Source organism: Podarcis gaigeae (genome assembly GCF_964106915.1).
Source record: "Podarcis gaigeae genome assembly, chromosome: 6".
NCBI lineage: Eukaryota > Metazoa > Chordata > Lepidosauria > Squamata > Lacertidae > Podarcis > Podarcis gaigeae.
In genome coordinates this window covers 35,305,635-35,325,425 of record NC_139682.1, presented here as the reverse complement: position 1 = coordinate 35,325,425, position 19,791 = coordinate 35,305,635, and the positions used below count along the sequence as shown (strand labels likewise).

At 42.5% G+C, this 19,791-nt stretch overlaps 1 long non-coding RNA gene across 1 annotated transcript; it reads left to right on the top strand.

Annotated features, from left to right (window-relative positions):
- Nucleotides 1–1,760: 1,760 nt before the first annotated feature.
- On the top strand, nucleotides 1,761–15,556 carry LOC310847579. The gene is made up of 2 exons (XR_014565902.1): nucleotides 1,761–2,946; nucleotides 15,432–15,556. It is a non-coding gene; the product is annotated as an uncharacterized lncRNA (long non-coding RNA).
- The last annotated feature ends 4,235 nt before the right edge of the window (nucleotides 15,557–19,791 follow it).

Below are 19,791 nucleotides of genomic sequence, written 5' to 3'. Positions count from 1 at the left end.
TAGTCAAGAAAGGTCCATGCTCTGGCTTTGTTCCCAACAGACTTTGCTCAGGCCAGAGCATATATAAGGTGTGCCCATGCTCCTTGCAGTTTTCCTGTGAAATGGAAACATCACACATTTTTTTTTATCTCAGCCTTTGTTTTCCTTTGAGTTAAGTGTTCTCAAAATTCCCTTAACAGCTGGGCAACTTTGCCTATTTCCTCCTGATAGCCCAACCCTCAAAGCAGACATCCTGTATCCCAGAGGTGTGATGGAAACTCTTTAAACCCAGATAATCCAAATTACCTCCCCCCTCCCCCACAACAAATGGAAGGTAGAGTTGCATAGTTTATCAGAGTTCTGAAGAGGAAATTCACCTTTCATAGAATTCACTTTGTTCCTTGGGGGTGGGGGAGAGGTGGCAGGAGACAAAGCACTCTGGGGACAACAAAGACCCCTTTGTTTGCTAAAGAAAAAAGAGGTGACCAGCATGCAGTTAAAAAAGGCTTAAGAATTTAGAACCTTTGAAAGAATTTGAAACACCCAAAAGTCATAGTAGGCAGCAATATCTAGTGTTTTTCTGTCTTCCCCATTTTCATGCCTGCAAAATTACTTATTTCTTTAATAAATACACATATACAGAGTTTTAAAGGGCTTAAGTCTACTCTCCAACCTACCTAGCCTCACAGAACCAGAGAATTTGGACTTTTCCCTAGAAACAGGATGGGTGGGTTCTGTGGATGCCCACGTGTCTTGGGATCCACTCTTGATTCTTTTTGTAGCTGTTCCTGTCTTTTTGTGATGGTTACCATTCAGTGGTGACAGCTGGTCAATTAGTCTTTAGATTTAATGACCAATACACCCAGCATGTCTCCTTGATGAGTTCTTCAGCGACTGTGAACTGTAGTTTGGTGAGGGAGCTGAAAATTCTGTTAAACAGCTTCTCTCTCTCTCTCTGTCACACACACACACACACACACACGCATTCAAACTACAATTATCATCACAAAGGGAATATCTATTAACCACCCACTGTAACTATGTCTCATAGCTATGCTCAGATTTCACTAAGGAGTAGTTAGGCTTGCTAGAGTTCCTAAGGAAAGTCATCAAAACTCAGCTGCTTCCCCAGATTTCAAAGAGGTTGTCATGCAGCCAGGGAACTCCAGAGAACAAACAGCTAAGACACAATCAAACCAGCTGGCATCACACTCACCAATAAATATTTATTTGGAAGATACTTTCTTTTTATTTTATTCCAAGGCTGTGGCCTACGATTTGGACCCTCTTCCTAAACTATTCTAAAGTAAAGCAAAACATTTGCTGCTGAGTTTAAAGACGCCCTGGTTATAGATACTTACAGATAGTTCAGTGGGACTGTCTGTATGAGTACAAAATACTGTAGGAGAGCATTATTACCCTTTCCCCATCTCCTGTCAAGGCTGCAACATTATACCCCAAGTTCAAAAGCGCAAGGTCTTGGATCTGGAACTTTTCCTGCTATTGAGGACAAAAGCTGATCCAGCACTTCTTTAGAGAGCTCTTATGCTAGTACCTCAATGAAGTCTTTTGTAAGTTGCTTTTTGATCGCAGCAAAGAATTTTGAAAAGTTGCAAGTTTTGTTGAGATCTGTTTTCCACAAAGGTACTCTGTTTTTCTAGCAGAATGTAGGCGAGCAAAAGAACGGATGTTACGCGAGTGGCTAAGAATGTGTGCTGTGAATGGCAACAGTCCCAGTTCTAAACCTAATCTCAGTCAGGAATTGACTTAGATGATCTGAGGTTGCCTACCTTACAGGGATGTTGTGCGGATTATACCTGAAATGAGTTAGATTAGAGCCGAATGTGATCATTGTGTGTGAACTAGAATGCAGGGCACTCTGTCAAAAGACACACACGCAAAAGGATACCCAAATTCTACAGGTTCTTATCCATGCATTAAAAGTACTGAAGTTGCCCATTGCATACAGAGAGCAAACCTGGCTGGGATGCTGAGAAATCAAACAAAGCTTGGTTTAAGCTAACTGTAGCCTTAAGATGGATCATGTGCAGGATTTCACAATTAATACATTTATCTGAGAATGTCCAGTTTAGGATGTATCTGCTCTGCAAAATAAATTCAAAACGTGTCGTGGATGCACCACTCATAAGTGGCTGGGACAGACTAATTCCAGTCCAGTGATGTCTAAGCACCAGTTTCCCACCAATTTAAGCTGAGGAAAAGAGTAAGAACTAAATTAGCATATGCACATTTTATGCAAACTGGCATTCTCTTTTGTATTTTGTATTTTTTTATTTTTTTGGTGATGGATAAACAGGGAAATGTATGGATTAGAAGAAACAAAAAAGTGATATGGAAATTGGCTTTTGGAAATGGAATGAGTGAAATACAGATCAGTCTTGCTGTGTCCCAGCATGAGTTGGTTAGAATTAGATTGTAGATGAGAGGACTGAGGTTGGATCTTAAGAAGAGCTTGTCATTCACAGTGGGTGCTTTGTTCATTTTTTATTTGCCAGAAAATGACTGGCATGTGTGTCAGAGGCAACAAGTATGAGGCTCATGAGATGGGGAACTTGTGGCCCTCCAGATGTTGCAGGACTCCAGCTCTCATCAACCCTGACCTTTGACCCTGCTGTCTAGGGTTCTTGGGAGCTGGAATCCAACAATATCTGGAAGTTTCCCCACCCCGATATAGAAACACCAAGATCTGATTAGAATTAAGAATTAATATAAGCATTGTTCCAGACTTTGTTTCTTTGTCTGAGCAACTGTTTCCTAGGAAAAGTTCCTGAACCGATCCTCCTTGCCTCATCTGCTCCGGAACAAAGATTCCCAGCTACCCCAGGCCTCAGCAGTCTGTTGGTGAGCTTGGCTAAGACATGACAAGACTAAGGCAAAGCAGAAAACATGACAGACTTAGTCAAGCACGGCTGAGCAGAGAATAAGCAGCACTCATACTGGAACAAGGCAAGAACATGTCAAGAGGGCAACTGGTTTTTATTTTGCTGTTTTGGGATTTCCGTCTCATGCCAGCTACTCCACAGGAGAGTCTCAGTATGTTAATACCACTGAGATTTGTTGATATTGCAGGAGGCAATCTTTCAGTACTTGGGCGCCAGGCCATTTAGGAATTTGGGCCCAGTAACTCACTGGCAGCTAGTGTAGTGTTTTCAAGACTACTGTTCCCATAAAGCTGTTCCACTCACCAAGCTGGTAGCTGTGTTCTACACTAGCTGCAATTTCCAGACCGTGAGGGGACTGCCCCACGTACAGCACACTGCAGGTGTCTAGATGGGAGATCACTAGAGCAATGGCTAATGAGACCAGCTGCCCCAGTGCAGGAATGGTTGTAGATGGTGAACTAGCCTAAGCTTGGACATAAACAGAATCGACTTGGCATGCCAGTGACATAATGGAATCGCGGGTCTCTGCCAGACTACGAACCTGTTTCTCAACAGGGAGTGCAATGCCTTACAGAGGTCATCCACGTAATGAGAACCACTTGGGGAGAAGCACCTCTGCCTTATCAGGATTCAGCCTCTGTTTATTGGCTCCCATCTCATGTATGTTCAGAAACCCAAACCTTTGTCAGCTAAAATCCAGCTTAAATTCCCCTTCTATCTATCAGAACATTCCTTTACTATTTGGTCAGCCAAATAGCAGAAAAGCAATAAGATAAATATGGTTAAGAAGCCAAAGAGGCTTGAGGCTAGTCTGATGCTCTTTGAATCTAACTTCTCATCCACCATGTGTTCCAAGGATATACTATCTTAAGAATTTTGTACTGTACAGTGTTAGAGAATTAGAGCTGTTCTCAAACTTTCCATAAGAACAGACACTGCAACTTACTCATAGATCACAGTGGTTTATTTTACTATAAAACACCACTTATCACTAATGCAAAGAATTACAGGGGTCCTTCTCAGGCTGCCTCTGGAAGGCGGATGGCTCCGCCCATAATTATTAATTCTTCACTCTCCCCAGTACTCCTTTTACCGTATTTTGGACAATCAGATTTATGGTTGTTTTTAAGACAAGGATTTATTCTTGCTCTGAACAATAGTTCCAGAGAATCATTTCCCAATTTGTCAAAACTGACAAAGAAACATTTTATCAGGTTTTTTTCTCTGGTTTCAAAAAATAATCTTTGTGTATATCACATCAGTCATGTTTCATTAATGATTATCTACTATGAGTCAATATAATTAAGAAATTTCCTCTCCATGTACATGCCAAATGCTGGTGGCAAGTCTGAAAAAACAAGACCCTCTTTTCCAGTGGCTCTAGCTAGGTGCAAGCAATTTAGCTGCAGCTCCTGATCCAAAAGACCAAAGACCAGGACACAATAAAATCCAAATACTCTCCAAACAAAATTATAGGCATGTGAGGTCATATATTTTACTAAGACGCTTTGTTAAAATGAAGAGGATTTTCTGAGGTGTTGCCACAGCATGCTGCTGCTGACACAGGAAACTTCTTTAAAAGCAGGCATGTCCAACAGGTAGATGGTGATCTACCAGTAGATCACTGGATGTCTGGTGGATCACCAGTAGATCAGTGGCTTCCCGCAAAGAAGCTAAAAAACTTTGGCTCCCCTAAAAAAAAGCTCAGCATCTTTGCCCTGCACCCCTAAAAAGGGAGTAGATCACTGCCAGTTTTTAACTCTGTGAGTAGATCGTAGTCTATTGGAAGTTGGCCACCCCTGTTTAAAAGCAGAGTAAAGTCTTTACAAAACTTCCATGTTGATTTTGTAATGCTGTTACTCTCTGGCACTGTCTCTTTGAGGTACAGATCTTCTTGCAGACTCTCTATCTGCAGTTGCAACGCTGATTTCTTTTATGCAGGCTCCCAGCACAGGTCCAGATCGCCCAGCTTAATTCTCACCCTTCTTGCATTCCACTTCCCCATGCTTACTCTTTCACACAAACCTGGCTTGATGGTGTTCAGCATCTCATGCCCCCTCCTTTTCCATTGCCCTTTGTCTCCCATCATCCTCCCAGAATGATTTTTGCAGAAGCGGTCCATATAGTACTCTTCTGCTGCCATGGCAAGTTCCCCTTAGGAAACTCTAGATAGCACCTCGAGCTCCAATCTGAAAAGGGGATTGTTCATCTGACCAGAACACAGATAATATATTTTCAGGGTGGCTCCAATACTCATTCTTAATATTTTATTTATTGGATACCATGCGCTTCCTCTGCAAGTAGACGAGGGCAGCATACAGATATAAAATTTAAAGACCAAAAACATTCTAAAACAGATTAAAATGTTATAAAAACAATTATAAATAAAAACATCTAAACACAGTTACAGTAAAATACAATCTAATTACAAGTAAACATACTTTCATCCAGTGATCCGTATTCTTCAGCCACCAAGTTCATGAGTAAGCAAGAATGTTTTTAAGTTCCTGCTGATGGAGACAGGCAAGCCACACTAGGGAGGGCATTCTACAATCAGCAAACCACCACTGAAAAGATCCTTTCATCGGAAAGCAACATGGGAATTTGTATCTCTCCTTCTTCTAGCCAGGCTTCAGGCTTTAAGGAAGGGACTAGCATGATAAGGAAGTGTAATCATTTTCAATGTTTTCTTTAATAACATATTTTGGGGTCCAGTCTACTTTCCAATTTACACACATCTCTCTTGAATTTGTTAAAAACCCAGCAATTTCCTACACCAAGGCCAGAGATGGAAGGCTTCAACATCATTCCAACCTGCTATAACGTACATCTACTTTAAGAAAATAAAACATCACTCGTCCTGTTAAGAATGCAACTTCTCTGGGGAAGGGTATTTCCCCCCCAGAGTCACCTCCTGGTCCTCAATTTAGTGTGGCAGGCAGCTTAGCTAGCAGCTTGGCAACAGGATGACCTTGTGCTCTGTTGGGTTTCAAACGTTTTATTAGCCACACTGGACTCTCTCCATCTTTCTCTGCCCTGCTTCTTATTGCTGAGCCCCTCATTAGTGCAATTAATAAGCCGCTTCTGTCAGGGCAATCAAATGCAGGGCTCTACAGCAGCCAAAGGCTTTGGCAGATCAAGTAGGGGGGATTCCGGGTCGCACAGTGGAATTATAGGGAAGGCTTTCATCTCTCCCTACAGGCCCAAACAGGACTGGAATTGTAGGGCTGGGATTCTCTCAGGTCACGTTTATTTAATGCCACTTTTATGGTAGAATAAATCAGTCCCCCCTCCCCGTCATTTTGGATAAAGTCACAGGTTCGTTGGAGAACTTGGCAGAACACCCTGATGTTATTAGTGATGGGTTGCACAAAGCCCTATGCAAGATAAAGTCTTGGACTCAGCTTCCCTTTGAGATCTCTTTCTCTCTCACACACACATGCTCACATACACACTGAATGTGTGCGCAACAGGCCTGCTTTGTTGTGGTTCATACCAGGGCAGGGACTGTAAGGTGTCATCAACTCACAGTGCCACACAAGCACATGGGGATGGGCGGAGCACTGAGGAATGATGCACTCAGATGCTGACCTCAGATGCCTCTAGGCCAATAACCCAAATGTGTCCAACTAACTAACCTACCTCTAGGGAACTATGGGCACGCTCAACATCCTACCAGATCCTGGGAGCGTTGTGGCCTGAACTCATTGAGGTTATTTGTTATCTCTTAATTCCAGTGATTCCCCAGAGGAATCCAAAAATAATACAAACTGAACACACACAGAGAGAGAGAAAGAGAGAGAGAGAGAGAGAGCGCGCTAATAAAATGTTTGGGCTGTTCCGGGTTTGTTCTTTTCCAGAGGCCTAGCAAACACCATTCAGATGTTGTCTCCATGTGTTAATCGGGTAGTCAACAAATGTTGAACTATGACTGCCACCATCCCTGACCATTGGCCATACTGGCAGCGGCTGGTGGAATTGTAGTCCAACATAATTTGGATGACACCATGTTGGCTACTCTTGCATTAGCTAAATGGAATAGGATGGAGCAGAGCTGAGCCCAGTTGGCCCTGCCTCTGTGCATTAGGTAAGGAGGTGGGGTCAGCAGGATGCAGTGACATCAGGGGTGGGGATAGCAGACATGCCTCCCTCCGTAGCCTAGCTTAGTTTAGCATAGAGCAGAAATTACTCAAGTAGCTACTCACAGCGGTTCTCAACCTGTGGGTCCCCAGATGTTGTTGGACTACAACTCCCATCATCCCTGAGCTCTGGCCTTGCTAGCTAGGGATGATGTGAGTTGTAGTCCAACAAACATGCAGGGACCCACAGGATGAGAACCGCAAACTGGTATTTGAAAGGTATACTAACCCCATTCCACCCAAATCAGCAAAAGTGTTGGTCTCCCCATTCAAACTGAGGACAATATCTATTTTAAATTGATCCACAAGGATCTATGTATTAAAGAGCATGATGACACAAATTGTACCTCAAATTTTTTGGATGTCACCACACTGGCTGCCTTAAGCAGTTTGGTGAAAATCAGGGAGCAATAACTTTCTCTGCCCGCCCTTTAGAAAAGAGACTCAAGCAACAGTAGCTGGTTACAGCATTCATTACTGTGTGATCATGCGAGAGGTAAGGGGGTCACCAACATTTTAGTTCCGTAGGCATATTTGGATTTTTGAGCAAGTGCCATAGGAAAACCCCCCAGGTTTCTGCTCACTCCAAGCCCCGCAAGAGACAGAAAGAGAGAAAGTACATGCACATATTCAGACTTCGCTTTTCCAATGGACTATGTAAAAATCAGATCCAGCTGAATTGATTTTAGCCCTGAAAAGCACAATGAGCTGAAAGTGGAAGTGGGAAAGAGCATCAGTCTTGAACTCCTTCCTTCTACTCAAGGGGAAAAAAGGTAATACCTTTACCACCTCATGCGGGGGGGGGGGGTAGTGGACCAGCGGGGGGCGGGGCTCAAAGCCTTCATGGGCACCGGGAGAAGACCTCAAGGATGGCAGGATTAAATAGCTCAGACATAGAAACAAAAGGAGAGATGGAGCAAAACCAGCTGGTGTGCCTCAATCACATCTAAAGCAGGTGGTAGGAGTGCAATTTAAAGTATCTATTTAAAGGGGTGCATAGATAGCAGCTGACGCTTCCTCATGCCATTGATGCACCTAGTTTTTCTCCTGAGTGGAGATGGAAAGTGGCCCACATGCCACTTAAAATCGAAGTGCAGGTGATTAGGAAGATGCTCATTTGAAAACACAGCTCTCCCTTCATTGCGTGTAAGTTGGTCTCAAGTCAACTAGAAAAGAGAAGGCAACAGGGAAATGTGCCTCTCATTGTGCTGAAAGCTCAGGGTCTCCTGTCACAAGTTATCGCAAGTGATCTCTTCCCTAGGATTGATGCACAACAGACTCTTTATGACCCCATGCTGATTTAAACAGCCTTGTGCATTTCAAAGATTTTTTTCTTATGGAAATAGAGCAATAAAACATGTGAAGATGTCAAAGACAGGTCTTGGGATAAAGAATAAGTGGACACAACAAGAATTGCATTTAAATACTCCCTAAGAAAACAGTCGGCAATCTGTGCTGAGATCCCCAAATACAACTAAAAGAACTTCAGGAAGTAATTTACAGTTCATTGAAGCAAGAGACTTTTGTCCCTTATTTCTGGATCCAAATGCTTTTTAAAAAATGACAACTGAAAATATGAAGCCACAAGGCTCCATGGAAGATTGTGTTTTTATTGTAAACTGTCCTGTGATCCTCAAATGAAGGATGGTGTAATGGTTAGAGTGTTGGACTATGACCTGCAAGACCAGGGTTGGAATCCCAACTCAGCATGAAGCTCACTCGGTGACCTTGGGCCAATCACCATCTCTGATGCAGAGAAGAGGAGAACCATGTACACCACCTTGAGATCCTTGGAAGATAAAGGTGGCATATAAATGTAATAAATGCAGTGCTTTATTCTTAAAAAAATGTTTAGGGGTACTCTCGTTTTGACTCAAGAAAATCACTATTTTATAGTTCAAATCATGAAAAATAAATACAGTAAATAGACAAAAGTACAAAGATTCACAAAATGTTTAGGGGTATGCGTACCCCACCAGAAAAAATGCACTGAATAAATGTAATAAATAAACTAATAAAAGTTGAGATTGGCCAGTTGTGTGATTTGGTAATTTGAACCAGTACATCATGAAAGTTGAGCTTGAAAATATTGTATCAATACCCTAATCAGTGTCTCAAGGCAACTGACCACAAAGTTTTAAACAGAACTTCAAATTATTATTATTTTTTAAATAGCAACTGTATCAAGTTACACACAAACACCCATAAAAACAAAACAGCGAGTTTATATTATACAAATACACAAGTGCACATTCCTCTCTCTCTCTCTCTCTCTCTCTCTCACACACACACACACACACACACACACACACCCTTACATCCACAAAGGGTAACTAGTCTAGAAAGAGGCTAGATGGAATTTACCACATTTTGAGGTACCCTGTGCTTAGATTAATGCACAATCTTCCAGCCTTACTGTTAATATTCTTGTGAAAGAAATGTAAAGTTGTAAGCAGTGCACCTTGCAAACTGGTCTGAACTTGCTGATGTCTGGGAGGGGAAAAGTTAAAGCCCAAAGGCCAACTCGCTACTGCAACTTGTATAATGTTTAGCATTTGGGCAATGAGGAGCAAAGTTTGATCACACTTGGGTGCAGAGGGGAAAGGAGCATCCAGCAAAGGCAGAGAAAATGGAAGATGAGGCAACCTGCTTCTCTTGGGGTCAGTGCTGAGTACTTTGTAATGTTGCTGTCAGATGGTCGTCATCGGTACGAACAGACTCACAGCTTTTGCGTCCAGCTTGTGCCAAGTGTGTGTATCCTATGTTTGGCTGAACTTTGCTCTGGCTTTCAAGTTTGTAAAATAAAATGGCCTTTGAATCCTGTTGCAGCTTTAGGACATTTTTAAACCAAAGGGCCTGACCTTAGCTTAGTACATCCCTGCTGGCTTCCACAGGGATACCCTGTGCCCCAGTTGGATACAGCCTGTTACTCAGAGGCCTATGAGGTTCATGTATGCAAAGAAACAACATATCCTTTGACTTTCTGGCATAGAGCTTCCCAAACTAGAGTTAACTTTTTGGCATGTCCAGACAATGTATCTGTTGATCTGTTATCCTGATCTGTTTTCAGGAAGATTAAATGATGTCGGCTATTTAATGAGCATTCACTCAGATTTGTTCATGTGGAGGATACACAACATCGCATCAAAGCGGGTGCTATCATAAGCTTTCCACTGCATTTTTCTTTCACTTCCTTATCACAAAAATCTGATTTCTGGGGAGGTGGGTTAGTTGTGCAAGAGCTCTACATCAACTTTAATTCCGCAGCCTAAATTTGTTAGTAGGGTATTGAATCCCATTGAATCTGAAGGCATTTTTGACTGAGTACATATTACCCTTTATTCCAGCTCCAGTGCCTTTTATAGTACAGTCGTACCTTGGATCCCAAACGCCTTGCGAGTCAAAGGTTTTGGTTCCCAAACGCTGCAAACCCGGAAGTGAGTGTTGCAGTTTGCAAATGTTCTTTGGAACCCGAATGTCTGACGCAAGTTCTGTGGCTTCCGATTGGCTGGAGGAGCTTCCTGCAGCCAATCGGAAGCTGCGTCTTGGTTTCCAAATGTTTTGGAAGTCAAACGGACTTCTGGAATGGATTCTGTTTGACTGTACAGAACAAGCTGCTTTTGGGTAACAGAATGTCTGTTCCACAACACTGAAAAGAACATACTGTTAAAATCTATGGTGGCCACTGTAAGCATGAAAAGAGAATTGGCTAGGCATGGCAATTGTGGTTAATCTTGAATCGTTTTGTAAACAGATGAAAGAGGAGATTGGGAGACATTTAATGAATACGAAAATTAGTCAAAGCTTTAATAAGGAAAGACACTCAAAAATATGTAATCACATGATGATGAGGGATGATCCAAAGAGCCAAATGATTTTGATTTGTTCAACATGATGACATTGGGTTGCAACTATAAAGATTGCTGTTATCCTTTGACTGGTGAATAGAAATCACATATGTAATCTAGAAGTGTATAAAAAATATTGTTTTGGCTGTGGTTCTTTGCAGTCCCGTCTATTTTTGAGGCTGTCCCTACGCATATTTGTATTTCAGTAAAGGCCTATATTTTCACTTGGAGCCTGCATTTTGGGGGGGGGGGGTTGTGAGGGTAACCTACAGTTTAGGAACCCTCTTTTAAATTTATCCAACATAGCATCTTCCACTGAGGGCAACAGGTTAGTTTAGGGGCTACCTGATGGACTGTGTGGCACACATAGCTGTGATCTGGAGCAGAAAGGAATAGTCAGGGCTCAGAAGTAATGACTATGGATGCTGCCAGAGCTGCCCTCCAGTATTTGCTACCTGAGGCAATTGCCTCACTCTGCTAATGATGGGGTCAGCCGTAGATCTCAAGATATTAAGGGGATTTAGGGAACCACGTGCGCTAAAATGTATACATTGTTCATGAACTATCAGAATGAGTGTATATTCTGATCTGGCAGTCAACATACTTTAATCTTGCTTCTGTTTTAGCCATTCTGTTCAGGCTTTTAATACTCTATTTTTAAGTGAATTGAGTTTTTATAGTTGTAAATTGCCTTGCTTATATAAATGCACAAATGTTTCAAAGCTCTCTTCCCACAAATGAAACTTCATGTATATGTCACTGGATCACTCTTCTTGTAATACAACAGATTGATGTATATCGTAGAAAATTATTTCTTTGTTTTAAACACCTAAATTGCCTCTGCTTCCTCTTGATGTAACATGATGTTGGAAACACAGAACATTATAGAGCTGTTTTAACCTTGTTTTTAAATATTAGTTTTCTTTCCTCATTGACCTACATATATCTGAAAAAAATAGAAATGAGCAATCATTTTTCATGATGAAGCTTATTGGATTGAAGAGGTTGCACTATGAAATCACTTCCACCTCTAGAATAAGACTTCTCCTTCCCTTCTGCCACCCCAAATATGTTGTGGAGGACCTCCAACCCTTTGGAGAAGAATTTGGGGCACAGGAAGCCATTGAGGAGAGAAGACGTAGCAGAAATCCTGTTGCACAGGCAAAAGGCCTTTCACTAATAGGATGATGTTGTTGGATATAACCCATGAATTCTGCTGGTTTTTAGAGGGGGAAAATGGTGGTGGTACATATGTTTAAATGTGATAAAATGTGGGGGGGGGGTTATGACCCTTGGTCAATCCTTTGGTTGTTATATGAGGTGATATTTGGCATTGTTACTTCAATTATATATTTATGTATTGTTTCAAGGAGTGATGCACAATTTTTGAATTATTTCACCTTTATCTGTAGATTTTGAGACTGCAGTTCTCATTTTCATTCAGTCAGGATTGTGGGTTATATTTGTTTACACAAAGTAGATACACTGAAATTTATGGCCATGGCTACCTTAGGTCCTTTAATTTCAATGGGTCTACTCTAAGTAAAGATTATCTATTTGTGGTTCTGCTTTGTGGTTCCTTGAGGGGAGCCTTTTGATCTTGGTTTTCTGAAATTTACTTCAGCACTTGACCTGCACACTGGGCTAAATGTTAAACTGTACCTAATTTATTTCTTGTAAAATCCAATATGGGAAGATCATTATTTTTTCTTTATTTCATACTCCCTGAGAGGCATATTTCCCAAAAAAGATAACTACATTGCTCAAATTATTCTGTTTGCCAACCACTATTAATCTCTTTCACCAAACAACTCTTATTTAAGTTTGAAGAGGTGGAAGCATACTAAATCTCTTGTTGTAATTAATAACAGCACAAGCACAACTTATGCAAGTTTTGTACATGTAGCCAATTTCATTTTAGAAGATATTCTTCTAAAGATGCTCATCCTTTCTCACAGCTTCAGGGCACACAGCTGTGCTAGAATGGCTCAGAGATTAAGATCTAGAAGTCATTGGATAGACTGTGCACAATCCCATCAATTTGATAATAGTTTCTTCCTGAGCAATACTTGGCTACTTACACAACACTTGCCCTCTCTGTGCATTGCAGGTCACTTTTCCCATGGGGCCTCCACAACCTTACACCCTATACGTTTTGGGATGTACAGATCTCATGGTTGAAGCCTATATACATTTGCAATGTATATTTGGGGCTCTATGTAAATGTGATGTTTTAACATGTGGACATTGTGGGGTGGAGTGGCTATCCCAGCAGAGAGCTGCCACAGAGGTTCTGGGTTTAGGACCCTAACCCTCCCTGCATTTCAGGGGGAGTTTGTTTTGTCCCTAAGGACCCCTGACGATTAGGTCCAGTCGTGACCGACTCTGAGGTTGCAGTGCTCATCTTGCTCTATGGGCCAAGGGAGCCGGCGTACAGCTTCCGGGTCATGTGGCCAGCATGACTAAGCCACTTCTGGCGAACCAGAGCAGCGCACGGAAACTCCATTTACCTTCCCGCCGGAGCGGTACCTATTTATCTACTTGCACTTTGATGTACTTTCGAACTGCTAGGTGGGCAGGAGCAGTGACCGAGCAACGGGAGCTCACCCCGTCATGGGAATTCGAACCGCTGACCTTCTGATCGGCAAGTCCTAGGCTCTGTGGTTTATCCCACAGCGCCACCCGCGTCCCAAGTTGTTTCGTCCCTAGGGTTTGACAAATATGCCTAGATGCCAGACCACAAGAGGTGTAGCCTGTTACAAAATGGCCTGGGCTGAGGTAGGAAGAAGACTGCCCCAGACTGCAACTTGCTTTGGTCTGATTCATAGCAGGATATGGGTTAGTGGAGCCAGAAATTTTAAGTGGGCAGAGTGAAGCTCTGCAAAGCATGCTCAGAAGGCTTCTAATTTGGAGCTGCCAGTGCATGAGGTTGGCTGGTTTTCTTTTTTGTGTACCTCTTGGTTCAGCTCAGAATTGAGAAAAGCATTTTAAATACTTTGCCCTAGAGGGGGTGACTTACCAAGGTGTGCTGGCTTGGTTACTGCATTTTTATGTAAATCTTCCTGCAGGCAGCTGCTTCTGCTGTCCTGGGGTCTGCTGGGACATAACAAGAACCAAAGAAAAGCCCTGTTGAATCAGACTAGAGGACTATCTAGTGCAGCATCCTTTCTCCCACCATGGCTCAACAGGTGCCTATGGGAACCCACAAGCAGGACATAAGCAAAGTAGCACCTCTGACTGTTGTTTTCCGTGTGTGTGTGGCAAGAAACAATAGTGACTTATCTCAAAGAGCTTAGATTTTGGCTATCTCCAGGATCTGAGGCAGCTTGTCTCCGAATACCAGCTGATGAAGGAGATCTCAAAGGAGTTGTGCCACTCAGGGGCAGGAGGATAAGACTTACGGCAAGGTTTAAATATGTGTTCTATTGTAAACACACACACACACACACACACCCCACAAAACCTGTGCCTTTTAAAAGCATGTGCTGTGCCTACTTATTATTTCGCTTATAGCAACTATAGCAATAGAATCAATACAAGTCAAAGCAGTTCAACAGCAAATACATACGGAATGGGAGTCGAGAAAAATCTACCCCTCTTACCATCTTGATTGTGGGACGCAGGTGGTGCTGTGGTGTAAACCACAGAGCCTAGGGCTTGCCGATTGGAAGGTCGGTGGTTCAAATCCCCGTGACAGGGTGAGCTCCCGTTGTTCGGTCCCAGCTCCTGCCCACCTAGCAGTTCGAAAGCATGTCAAAGTGCAAGTAGATAAATAGGTACCACTCCGGCGGGAAGGTAAACGGCATTTCTGTGTGCTGCTCTGGTTCGCCAGAAGCAGCTTAGTCATGCTGGCCACATGATCCAGAAGCTGTCTGGATCATGTGATCCAGAAGCGCCAGCTCCCTCGGCCTATAGAGTGAGATGAGCGCACAACCCCAGTGTCGTCCGCAACTGGACCTAATGGTCAGGGGTACCTTTGCCTTTACCTTTACCACCTTGATTGTGAATTTGACTGGGTGTTCAATGAACTTGTGAGATAATTAAGCTCTGTTAAGCGGTCTTGAAGGTGCCCACTAGTGTTTCTTTACTTATTTATTTATTACATTTATATCTCACCTTTCCTCCAAGGCTGCTCAAGGTGGCATACACAGTTCTCCCCCTGCACATGTTATCCTCATAACAACCCTGTAAGGTAGTTTAGGCTGAGAGACAGTGCCTGGTCCAAAGTGAGCTTCATGGCTGAGTAGGGATTTGAACCCTGGTTTCCCCAGTTCCCCAGTTCTAGCCCAATGCTCTTGGGCTGCACTGCCACCGGCTGAATCAAAACATGCTTGATAAAAGTTGTTCTAGTTTTTTGCAGCAAGTAACCACTATTTTTCAGAGACGTTGCTGTGTGGCAGTTTTCCAGATTCACTTTGTGCGTGGTGTTTGCTACAGGTGTTGGGGGTCGATTTTATCGGGGGGAAAGGGAGACAGCAGTCCCCTCCCTGTCAAGCAAGAGAAGCTTTGCAGGCATTTCAAATGAGCTGACATTCTCCTACCAATTCACTTTGACTTGTTAGCAGGTGCAACGGTGAGGAATGAACAAATCACTTTGCTGAAGTGGGAAATGGAACAGTAACACACCATTTAATCCCAGCTGTGGTGAAGGCAAGCTTTGTCAGCGTCTCCTGCATAAAGCTCTAAGGTGGGAATCAAATCCAAGACCAAGTGGCAACTTTCACTCTCACCTGCAGGAACCTAGGTGCACTGAATGAGCCCTGGCAGAGCAGCGGTGGGCTTTGGTGTCTCAAATTTCAACGGTGCCCTGTGCAACACCAAAATTTGGTGCCCCCACCTCTCGCCTTCCATTTTACATTACAGTTGTAACGCCCCTGAGGCTCCGTGCACAGTGCGACTGAACTGGTCACGCTCCCCTAAATCTCCCTCTGGACAGAGGATCCTCAGTGATCCGTAGCAGATTGTGGATGGCTGCAGTTTCAGTGCCCTATCATACCAACATGATTTGAGAAGAAGGTGGTTCAGAAAGAGCTGCTGCTTTGCCTTTAGGCTTTCTGAAGCGTTACGAAGCATCTATGCCTTTTCTAATTCCAGTGCTGAGATTAATGTCCTCATCTTCAGGCCCTTGCACACAGCGGTAGGCTGTCTGCACAGAAGGGCACGCAAAGATCTCTGGGTTCTCACGTGTGGAACAAATTCATGCTGGGTTGGGTAGGCCCAGGAGGTACAGCCCATTTTGAAAGTTCAAAAAGTCTCAAAAACCTGATTGTTTTCAGAACCTCTCCAGGTTAAACCCTGTTGCTTAGCCTTCTAGTGCCATCTACTGGTGGTGCCTAGAGAAATCAAAGGAGTTCATGTCAGCAATTGCCATACACTCTCAAGGCCACTTTGCATGCTATATTTTTATGACTAATACTAATACCACATTGCAAAATATTGCAATGGGAGGTTTGATACACACTGCTACTCAACAACAACATTATGGGAGGTGGTTCGGCTGTGGCCATGTCTGTCTCACAGAGTACAACACACTTTTTTTGTTTATTTCATTCATATACCACACTTATCTTCCAATGAATGTAACTAGTCACAATAGTCCTGTATCAGGAAAATGTGGTGTTGGGAGGAACATTCAAGTAAATGATTCAGGAGCAAACCTTGCTGTTATCCAGAATGTGTGTTATTCTGAAATGTCCCATGAACTGTAACGGCTGGTTCACATAACACATTTTCCAGATACAGCACAGGCTTTCCCCTAGAAAAATAACCTTCCTTATGCATTCAGTGAGAAACTGCAGGTACATGTTGGGGTCTGTAGTTCTGAGTTCAAGATTCCAGCCATTCTGTTCTTCTAGGCTTGCCATACGCCAGGAAAATTCCTGACGTCCTGGTTTTTGGGTGTAAAAATGGCGTTGGGGGAATTTTGCTGAATTTTTGTCAGGAATTTTACTTTTGAAATATGGCAACCCTAGATCCTTCCCTTGCAACAGGCTGCATTGAGTGTAATCAGTACTCACTGAACTATTTTAGAAGGCCCATCTTCCAAAGAGGATTTTTTAAAGAAATGCTTTTTGTACTTCTGCAAAACCTTTGGTTTTCCCCAAGCCTGTTGATACTCCAACCTTGTTTATAGGTCATGCTGTTTGAGCTACATACTCAATGGCAATCACAGCCTAAAGGAAATGCAAATCTTCATATCCGATTTAGCAAGCCACGAGTTGGTTGGGAAGTGATTCATGTGCCCCTGTCTCGATAAAATCTAGGGAGATGTCATTGGAGTGGGTACATGTGCATTCTGTACTTGACCTCCTTTGTAATGTTTTGCTTTAAAATCTTTAAGATAATATTTTAGCTTCCTGTTAGTTATGCTGCTTTGAATATATCCTTTATATTTGACTTTCTTCTTTAATGTTTTATTCTAGATTGCTTTAGAATAATATTTGAAAAGACCCCAAGGGTCATCTAGTCCAACTCCCAGAAATACAAGAATTATGCCCTCTGTTTAATGCTGTAATGTAGCTTAGAAACTGCTTTGATATTTTTTTCTTAAAAATATAAAGCAGTATAGAAATTTAATAAACAAACAAACAATTTATCAGAAAAGCTGGTATACTAGTAAGACACAAGGCGTCAATCAATATGAAGCATCTCTTCTGAATCTTTAGTACAGTATCTTATGACTTGGTCGCCGTATGAACCCAGACTATAAATGACAAGGCATTCTTCTCCCTCTCGTCTTAGATCAAAGGGAAAAAAATATTTCATAACACCAGCTATTCTAAGTCTTTTGTTCTGCAGAATGGACCAAAACAAGGAAGACAGACAACAGGCTCATACAAACAACTGTGACTACAAGGTTCCAGGGCTAAAGAGCACAGGTGCAGACAGCATGCAAATCTGAAGGATGTTATCAGCTTCCTGTCAGTCAGAAAGTAACTCATTTACCAGAGAAAGAACATGTCCAGAGTCACAGGAAAAAGATCTTCTAGCAGGTATAGATGATATACTGTTAAGACCTGCCGGTTTATGACTGGGTTTGTGTTCATATTAGCAAACAGCTTTGCTGGGGCTGGACTATGAAGCTTCATTTTCTCTCGTGCCTTGCTACGATGATAGTACACAACATCAAAAGACAGGCCTTCCAAATAATCCAAGTCATTATTGCCTTAATATCATGAAAGGCTTCATGTTTTCTTTAATGGTAAAAGTGTTTGAGGCTTTCAGGATAGGAGGTATATGGATATACAGGGAATCAAACAAGCTGAAATCCTAATAGGCACACTTAATTGGAAGCTAAATATGCAGAGGACCAAGTTTTGCATGGTTTTAAGTAACAGAGGCAGTTAAGTTCAGCAGCAATATAGGTGCACTTGCCCAAGTCCTATGCCTCTTGGGTAGCAGCCAGTTATTGGCACTAGGAATAAAACCAGGCTCCACCAGGCCTTGAAATAGCCGTGGTCTGTACCATAGCCTACAATGCTCCCCCAGTTATTTAAGGACAGTAGATATGTTTCTCATCATTACAATTCCCCACCATCAATAAAACATTACAATGAAAATTAAACATTGATTTCCCTCACCCCCGTCCATAGTTTCCTTGTCTTGGGTTCATCCTCCAGCATCTCCAAAAATGGGATTGAAGCTGCTCTGTAGGCATGTATGTGTATATAGATAGCTTGATGATCCAGGTTTTAAAAAAGCAGCTGCGAGGGGGATCAGAATCAGTACCAGTACAGTGGTACCTCGGGTTACATACGCTTCAGGTTACAGACTCCGCTAACCCAGAAATAGTGCTTCAGGTTAAGAACTTTGTTTCAGGATGACAACAGAAATCGTGCAGCGGCGGCCCAGAGGCAGCAGGAGGCCCCATTAGCAAAAGTGGTGCTTCAGGTTAAGAACAGTTTCAGGTTAAGAACGGACCTCTGGAACGAATTAAGTACTTAATCCGAGGTACCACTGTATGCACTGTATTGCTCTCATACTGTAGTCCTAATGAAATTGCACCTCCCCAGCTGCTTTTTATCCAGGAAGAAAGCTTCCCATTGGATCAATCTGGGGGCAAATAATAGGTTATTTACAGCACAGTCACAATCCTGAACACTACAACCCGCCCACAGATAGTTGCTATTAAAAAACAACAGCCAAAAAACATATGAAATGCATTGTATACCTGTATTGTCTTTTAATGTCAACCACCTTGGCACAGCTATAGTTTTCAAAGGCAACTTAGAAAGATGCATAAATAAAAGCTGCCAACTGAGGATAAAACTTTGTACACCTGATGAGGCAGGCTCTAGTCCACAAATGCTTATTCTGCAACAAGTCTGCTGGCTTTTAAGGAACCACAAGGCTCTTTTGCCGTCATTTCTGGAACGGGCTGACACAGCTATCCCTCCAGAAAGTTATACAGCATGTTGTTTGCCCCAGAGCTGAAGCAAAAAATGGAATGCTCATGCCATCTAGTGGAAATCTAACTAAAGAATTCCAAAAAGAAAGTGTGCTTTCATAAAACGATGGAAGCATATGCCGAGTTGTTTACTCATTGTGCATTAGTAGTACTGGGTAGAATGGATTAGCAACATTAAAAGCACAACAAGATTCCAGGATGAACTAGGCAGCTCAAAGCCTAATGCTAGAGTGGGTAAGATCGACCATTTTGGTAGTTAGCATTAAACTTAGAAAAATAAACTCCAGATCAGTATGACACAGAAAGAGTGAAACTGTATTCTGGGTAATTCTATGTTTTTGCCACAAGGGACTGCCATGCTGCCTGGGGCTGATGAAGCCAAACAGCTTTTGGAGGGACAAAGGTTCTTCTTTTCCTGATTTAAGTGAATAAATAGGTTGCCAGGAACTTGCCTCTTGTCTTTCAATGCTCTGGGGTACTGAGACAGGATATAACCATTGTGCCCCTCACTCCAC